Source organism: Melanostigma gelatinosum (assembly GCF_949748355.1).
Source record: "Melanostigma gelatinosum genome assembly, chromosome: 2".
Lineage (NCBI taxonomy): Eukaryota > Metazoa > Chordata > Actinopteri > Perciformes > Zoarcidae > Melanostigma > Melanostigma gelatinosum.
This window is the reverse complement of record NC_136635.1, coordinates 19,828,352-19,837,700: the sequence shown is the minus strand read 5'-3', so window position 1 is coordinate 19,837,700 and position 9,349 is coordinate 19,828,352.

Sequence of the window (9,349 nt, the reverse complement as noted above, 5' to 3'; positions counted from 1 at the left end):
ATCAAAATGGGATGTTCAATCATCTCATACGTCTGAAAAATGTGGGTGTCCACATAATTCTGGTCACGTAGAGTAGCAAAGAGCGTGGTAGAAGTGACATTCATTCCTTGAAAATACATAAAATATGTATTCTTGCTAATTCATATGTTAACACACACACGCTAATATGTGTGGTTTTCTGAGTTTTTTGGGTATAACTGTGTTAATAGAGAGCTTTATACGTTTTTCATCTAGGTTATGCATTTTCGCACTAAATAAGAAATACTTTACTTTTTTAATTAAGCTGGCTGAGTATTGGATGAATCATCTCCGATGGCAGACGAGCACAAGCTTCATCCGATGGCATTTTGAGCCCTGGTGGCCATTCCCTGCATGTCTGTGTGTGTTGGTGTGTGTGCTTGTGCACACATCCTTGGAAAGAAATATCAAACTGCTCATGTAGCCGGATTTACAACCCTTACGTCCACTCAGATCAGTACGATGTCACACTTCACTGCTGTCCCAATTACTTTCAAAGGTAATTCCGACCTAGACACACACACTCACGCACACACAAATGACCGGTCATAAAGTATACGTAACATACCACATATTTACAGTGCATATGCCCTTTTATACACAAACACCCTAAGGATTCATTACACTTGAATTAATGATATCCCAGCTGATTTCTTCCTCAGGCCCACCTACAAATCCCAGACTCCCCTGGGACTGGGTCTAGGACGGAGCTGTGTTTATGGGTTCGACATGTGCCCACACACACACACACACACACACACACACACACTGTCTCACACCTTTTATATTCACTATCAGCTGCCTGTGAGGGGCTGCAATGATGCCATACAACACAAGCGCAAGGTCATCCCAATGTTCGCCTACGTTTTAGCACCAATTTCATGTGCTTTTGCTTACCGTTCAGTTTAGTGGGGGATGCACCGATTGTTTGGATCGTGTGTGCGTTTCATCTGTAGCCCAGCCCCAGTCCTCAAACACAAACACACTCTAGCTACTCTCACACCATAAACCATCTGCAGGCGTTTATTGATTTGGCAATGAATCAATTAGTGAATTATTTAATTAGCAAAGCATTATGGGTCATGCCAGAGCTGCGACCACCCTGTGGTGTTCCCAGGTCTCTTTAAATCATTTTACACATATGTTTTGTGGCCCATGGTGTGAGCATGTCGTCGTATCGGTGCAAAAGGACCGTAGAGAAGTTTTCAATGACTCTCAGTGAAATCAGACGTGGTTCCTGTGAGACCTGGTAAAGTCGCCCATTAAAGTTTCTGTTGTTACTTCCCAGACAAGGGATCCTATTTCTTTCAAGCTTTGTGTGTGCAGACCCAGAACTTTTGCTGTCACTCGAGTCCAAATTAGCCTTGGCTGCTGCTGAAAGAGGGAGAAATATGGACGTTACGTCTGCCCCGTTGAGTGGATGAGTTGTGACTTGTGTTTGTGTTTGAGGCGTTCTTTCCGTCCGGGGGCTTTCTTTGTGCTCATTAATTCATGGGAGTGTTTGGGTTAAAATGCATAATGAGTTCATTAAGGTGGATTGGCGTAATCAGGAAAGGTATTGCCTTAATTACTGGCTCAGGGCCAGACCTATCCGTTCTCTGTGAGCTCGGCAACCCACCCTGTCCACAGAGCTCACTAATTTAATTAAGTGTACAAAATGCTACACCCTAACGTTGCCCTTGGGGGCAATTATGGCAGTAGAGATTGAAAGATCTCCGCCGGGAGTGTTTTACTTACTGGCAGGAGATTGCCTGTGTCAGTTAGCTGATTGCATTGATTATATTGATTTGTAACAGCTTTTCGGGTAATTTCATCTGCAAAGGTGAGAGCAACACGTTGGGCCGGGGACTTTTTTTATTTATTCTTTCTTTATTTAGACCTTGGACTCTTTTGCCAAGTGATTCGATGAAATGGAGCTCCACAATAAGTATTTTAAAGTGGGAGTTGGAGAGGGAGGATTGATAGTTTTTATTTGCCGTATAAGGTCAGTTGGATGTTATGAATTCTTCTAAAGACAGAACAACTCTTTCACAGTGAAAGTGCTGCGTGGTGGTGCTGAGGCAGCAAAGTTCGGCTTAAACAGGTATTTGGCTTTTTATTTTTTCAATTTTGTCAAAGTTGTGAAGATGTTTCCTTGCAGTGCGTTGAGAGTCGAGGTCTCGGTCGCTGTACAACAGCTACTGAAATGGCTTCTATTCTGTCAATGAAGTAGAGAAATAGGGCCCAACCGATTAGTTATAATTACAGACGTATGAGCTGTGTGAAGCATGACAAAGGCAAAAGGAGGCTAATAGTTTGATGAGCAGTTCATCAGCACTGATTAAGAGGATGGGATGACAAGATAATCCAGAGGTGGCGCGGTCATTAACGGCAGCCAAAGAGCAAATTAGCTGATTAAACAACTTCCCGCCCAGCCAATGCCAAGACGGCAGAAGGGAGGGGCTTCCCGAGTGATGGATGAGGAGGCGTGGAGGAAGTGTTTATGTCGCTTGCCAGTAGAGTTGTCACTGAATGAGTGAAGTGTCTTCATCAATTTGGAGCCATTACCATGTCAAAAGGAGAGGATAGTGCTTGAAGGAGGGGGACAGATTGGGGGAGGAGAGAAGCAGAAAATCCATCTGCATACTACAAGCTTATTCATTTTCACACACACACACACACACACACACACACATACACACTCCTCCAGCCCCTCCCTCCAGGCAGGCCAGTTTACCGTAAGGCCGTTTAATTTTCCTGAAATAGGGCTGTGACAGCTGTGTCATGCTGATGAGAAGGTGCTGAGAAGAGTGGCGGCCTGTCACATCCCATCTATCTCAGCACTGATACTGCTGAACCTCCTCTTCTTCCTTCTCCTCCTCCTCCTCCTCCTCTTCTGCCTTCACCTCCTCGTGTCTCTCCGTTCTTCCTTCTGAGATGTCAAATGTTCTCCTGGAATAAAACGCAGCAGTCTCAGTCTGTTAAACTGATGGAGGGGCATTGATTGGCGTTGGAAAAGGACAAAAGTAATAACGGGGAGCTGTTTTTTATTTCACCTGCATTGATTGTTATAGGTCTCTTTATCATCTGACCCAGCTCAATTATGCCAATTGGATAGCTTGGTGACACTGTGAGGTTGTGGGGACAGTTAAATGAAGCACAGAAAGTGAGAGGGGGATTGAAGCGCGTCTGTGTGTGTGTGAGAGAAAAAGGTGGAGTAAAGATGGTGTAGATGAGTGTAGAAATAGCTTGTTTGCGGAATATGCATCACTTAGGATGTATTACTCTGCAGAGAGAAGGACAACAATTTAAATGTTTGTGATGTCATTTCCACCTGTCAGTCATGTCTTGGTGCAATAAATGTGGAGCCATTACATAAATGAGATGTTGACGTGACCCTTTATATGCATGCAGACACACGTACACACTGGTATCTCTTTAGTTTTATGTAAATAGGGTAGAATACAAATCTAGCAAATGACCTGAATCCATCTTGTTTGCTCGAGGAAACACTTGTGTCGAAACACTTTGGTCGGGTTGTAAATCCGGAACGTCGAACAACAACGGATCTGAATTGAATTTGTCTTTTTGCTTGTTTTTTTGCAAATCAATATAAAAAGCAAGCAAAACACATCTTAATATATTCCTGAACTTCTGCATAGTGCAATTAAATTTGTGGCAAGTAATGTTATGTTTTGCGTGTTTGCCCCATAGAACTTTTATTTTTTTGGTTTCAATTTCTCACATTTCCCAGAACCCCTTTTTGACAAACCCCAGATACCTTTCCTGACATTAGCAGATGCAAAATAAACCAACGATTAATTATCATAAAATTATAGTTTTATTTAGAACAAAACAGACTTTTAGGCTGTCCTACCCAATAAATATGTTTGCCATACACATAGTTAGTCATACACCCTCTGCCACGCTACCTGCTGCTGTTCGATCAGCAGCTAATAGCGATTAAACATAATACCCCCTGTCGACACTCCAAAAGGGTTTTTCTCTGCACTTGACACTCTGCTGTACCTGCAAGAGCTAATGCCGTGCACCCGCTGTGATAATCATAGTAAGAGAGTGAGTGCAAGCAACAGCTGCAAAGCACAATGTTGTGGATGTTTTGCACTTAAGTATATCAAAGACATTGTTATTTATTGGCTTTTGTTCATTTAAATTCAGCAGCACCAATCCTTGTCTGTGTGATTACATTCACACAGTCATAATTTGTAAGAAGGGCAACCATATAAATATCCTCAACTTTACGAGTCAGTTTTACTAATGCCAAACTGTGAGACGTCTCCTGTTCACTAGGAATTGAATATCTCTTTTACTTTAAAGCAATTGTATGTTTTTCCTGTAACAGACGGAAATTAGTTTGCATTTCCTTACATTTAATCTTCAGGGCACATATGTAATAAACATAGCATCAGAGGACCAATTTCTGCAATAAATGTAATAATGTCAGGCTTATTTGTTTTAAAAAGAGTTTGATGTAAGTCGGGAGCACCAATATCTGGCGTTAATAGTCTGAGTTTCTCTCGGTCCACCACAGGTATTTCTATCTTCCATGGCGATAGAATAAAGAAAGTTTTCCTTGGAACCTGCCAGAACCATTGCAATGTGCTAGAGTAAACACACTGTCACACTATCTGCCTTTTAAAGATGCACTGTGACTGATGGAGTCATCTTTTGACATTCATCACTGCTGTGTGAGATAGTTCAACATTTTCGTGCCAATAAACTTTGTAATTTGTGTTAATAAAATATCACCAAACTCAAAATGGACCCAGAAAATCAACATCACCATTCATTAAAAAAAAAAAAAGTTAAATTGGATTTATTCTTCTAACTTGCGCATACTTCTGTCCACACACAAACACGGGTACCTGTACGTACATGCGGGCATGCAAGTTCATGTGTAACCTTCACAAACAGTGGATGGAGCCGCTGTGACTACGCCTCGGCCTGGGACTGTATTAATGATGCCAGCTGCTTTGATGCTGTCAGCCAGACAGATTACCCTGCTCTTAACCCGCTTTTGAACCCAGCGTGCCACACAAAAGCCAGCTGTGCGCCTTCACACCAGTGCAAATACTTATTCACATTAATGCTACTTTATTCACCGTCATTACTTCACAGGTGAAAGAAGGACACATTTATTTTGAGTCAGCATTTAGATCATATGCCGCTCGCACTGAAAACAGGCTGGATTAGAAAAGCTCAGTGAAGGCATACATAGTTGAAAGGGGAAACGCATCATCATCATATGTCGATTACCTCAAAAACCCTGGGAAAGTAAATACAGTTATTACAACAAAAAACTAAAATTGATCAATGTGGGGAGAGTTTTACAAAGAACACAAATGTTCCTGTTTTACTCAGACTCTACATGGATTCATTTACTGCTTTTTTGCCGCAATTTCTAAGAGCAGAAGAATTTGATCCACTTAATTTGTGTTTATTCCGGGCCTTATGGCTTTAAAACCTAATTTCTCATGTATTAATGCAGAGCAGCGAGTGACAACAAATGTCTTTCATTAAGCATAGTACTGTAAGTGACATTAAAGATTGAGGTGTAAACTCCCATTAGAATAGAAAACTCTTTCCATGTGTCGCTTTGCAGTTTACAGAGCTGAGGTGGGAGATGCTGGGAGTAGGTATGGGGGAGGCTGGGTTGGAAGGTCAGAGTCTCTCTTGCCAGAGGAGGGGAGGCGGTATGTGTAGGTGTGGAGGGGAGGGGAGGGGAGGATTTAATTAGAGCGAGTGCCTGCATCCCCCATGGTCTCCTGCTCCGTATTACTGCTTGCTGCCAAGGGTTAACTGGCCTGATAAATGGGATCAGTCACACTTGTACACACATATACACACACACACACACACACACACCTACCTACCTGTGCTGTAGAGAGGGAATGACTAAGGCCTGTATGATACTAGCTAAATGGGATAAGATACATATATTGAAATAGCACGTAGCTGTTCTGATACGCTGCAATTAGACACACGCATTGTAACTATAACAAAAACTTAAACGATCGCTTGTTCAATGTTCGATTGGTCAGAAGCATCTGCTTATACATTTGGAAGCGACATGACCAATGTGACTGACACATATCAACCACTATTTTATATGAATTTGGTACAGACATTCATGGTCCCCAGAGGATTAATCACACTGACTTTGGTGATCTCTGACTTTTCATCTAGCGCCATCATCACGTCAACATGATTGTTTTCTAATACTTTGTTTTATGACCAAATTATCTGCAAAACTAGTGACATTCCCATCAGGCTCAGCTGTACTTTTGAGTTCAGTAAGTCTAAAGTGCTTCGTAATAAAACAGCATGAAAACAAATCAAATTTATAAAATTGGTAGGCCACCTGGTACAGCAAATGAAGCAGGCAAATAAAAACATATTGCATATAGAAACCTTGCACAAAAATGCATGCCAATAAAAAAAAATGTTTTATGTTGTATGGACTCAGCTGATCTGACAGGGAGGGTTAGGGAACCGCATAATGTTGGTGTGTTGATGTTTTGAAGCTGTATTGTGGGGGATTTAAGAGCAATTGGTTCGATGATCTTAGTATTGGGTTCAGAAATATTAAAGGCTGTCATGCCATGAGGACGTTGAATGTGATCACACGGATCTTTAACTCATCCCGAAAAGTACAGGGAGCCAATGAAGTAGGCCAGAATGGGGGAAACACTCTTCGTTAAGTGTTTGTCAAAAGCCTGGCTGCCACGTTACAATTAAAGTCGTTCAATTGACCCTTCGCCAAGCTAACGCAGGCTGGCCAATCATAGTGTAGCATCTGCCAGCTCTGACTCGGGTCCTACAACTATCTAGCTCTTCTCTATAGACTCTCATGCAATCGTTTAAGATTTTCAAAATGTTCAGGTTTTGTGGATTTCCAGCTAGTCATAGTTTCAAGTTGTGTGGTATGAAACTCGTAACCCGGAGAGGTTTGAGGGAGATTTTAGTTTCTGAAATGTTTATATGTAAAAAAAAACCTGTTGAGCTAACATTAGCAGATTACTTTAGCACATCATTAACCAGCTAACATTAGTTAACGGAAGTCTGGGCTTCATGGTAATTCTGATAGCAGGTGGTGGGGGGGGGGGGGGGGGGGACTTAGTGAAGGGTCAGTTGCAGACTCCGTTAAAAAAGAAAATAAGGGGTTACAGTAATCCAGGCAGGAAAAGATAAAATCATGTACGATTTTCTATTGATTTAAATATTTCTGAGTTGCAAAAAACAAGACTGAACCAATTTCTTAATTTGTTTTGATTAAAATTCAGATTTAGATCAAACACAACACCAAGATTTCTAGCAGATGGTTGTATATTCCCTGGCAAATTACCTAAATAACCATCTCAGAGCAGTTCCTTCTATGCCGAGCCAGTGCTTTAGTCTGTGCAGCAGGATGGTATGATTGACATTGCCAAAGGCGAAAACCAAATTGAAATGGGTTGAGAACATTATTAGTTTCCATTATTTCCAGTGTTTGATTAGTCAGCTACAGCCTTTTCAATTATTTTTCAGACAAAAGCTAAATTAGAGATTTGTCTGTAATTATGAGGTAGTGTTGGGTCAAGGCCAGGTTTCTTTCATGGGTGTTGAATACAGGCTTGTTTGAGATATTCTTTGTACAAACCGGAGGAAGGGGACTCATTTACAATTGAGGGAAGACAAGGGGCAGTGACTTCTAATACCTCTTTGAAATGTCTGCGGTGTAGAGTGTCAAGCCCACAGGAGGATAAGTGTGACACAATGTCAAGCAGATTATTCAGGGGAATAGGGATAAATTCACTCAAGAGTGCGGGTGAGGCATCTAGAGGAGTAATACATGAGGTAAGGCAGCATTATAGAGGCTTTGATATCTTAACTATCACAAAACAAGCTTAAAAACATATCACAATCTTGAACAGAAGAGGCTAGTTTTACAAGACTATCAATGGTGGTAAACAGAACGTAAGGGTTATGCCATTTTGTAGCTATAAGGTTAGTAAAATACTTCAGTCACTCTTTTTTGGTCTATAGATTACAAGCAGACAATTACACTATCACATGAAGGAAGTACACTTTATTTTATTTTTCTTCCACCTTCGTTCTTCTACATTCTCATTTTAGTTGACGGATATCATCACTTACGATAACTGACACCTTAACCTTGCCTTAATGTGCGCAACGTGATCTAAAACTGATGACGAACTTTAAGACGAAAATGATTTTTGTACATCGCTTAGCAAGTGACACACTGACACTGACTGAGTTCAACCTAATTAGTTCTCATTGGGAAATGTAGAAACGCTAACAGGCTAAACTAAGATGGTGAACATGGTAAACATTTCACCTGCTCAACATCATCATGGTAGCATTGTCGCTGTGAGCATGTTAGCATGCTGACGTTAGCATTAAGCTCAAAGCACCGCTGTGTGTAATTGCAGCCTCACAGAGCCATTAGCATGGCTGTAGCCTCTACGGCTTGTTTATCTGGCACTGGAGATAATGTACAGTCTTCATATTAACACAGACCACAGTGATGTAAACCAAACAAAGAATCAAATGTAAGTAAAATTCATGTGTGGAGATATTTAAAGAACTTCACCCCAGAGTTCTGACAGTCTTTTACATTTCATGTTTACTGTCTTCGCTGTCTGACTTTGCCACCGTGAATGTCAGTGTGAGCAAAAGAGAAAACTGTGAAACAATAGACGAGGTGTCTCCCAGTCTGGTGATGTTCATAAGGTCATTTTCTGTGAGGTGCAACACAATGTATGTTGGGTGCGTGTCTTTTCATAAATCTTCAGTCTTAATCAAAGCGGAGGCCGTGTCCATTAATAACCCAGTGTGGTTGGCCTGATGACAGAACACAATGCACCTAATGGAACAATTTATTTCCATATTGCTGCATTGTCAGGGCAAACGCACAGCCTCAGGGAGCGGGGAACAGGAGAGTGAAGGAGCCGGTGCAAGAAAAGGACAATGAAGGACATTAAAGGCACATTCAGTGAGCTTTTAAAACATCAGTGGGTACATGTGTAGTCATATTTAATGGTAGAACTCGCAGACAGAATGGAGATGAACTAGGATCTTATGTTCTTCATGTTCATGTTTCTCCCATCTTAATCCAAAATCCTGGCAGCAATCTGCAGTGATATTTCAACTTCAGACAGCTGGGGCAAACACTTAACACCTCTTATACGACAGGGTAAAACCTGTCGACAGATACAGATGTGTCCATAGGTTTTCTTTAAATAAGATAATTAATACCCCATTGAACACTGCTGCGCTCACATATTTAGACAGGAAGGCTGAAGTATCACTAAGATAGGGGCACTTTAAA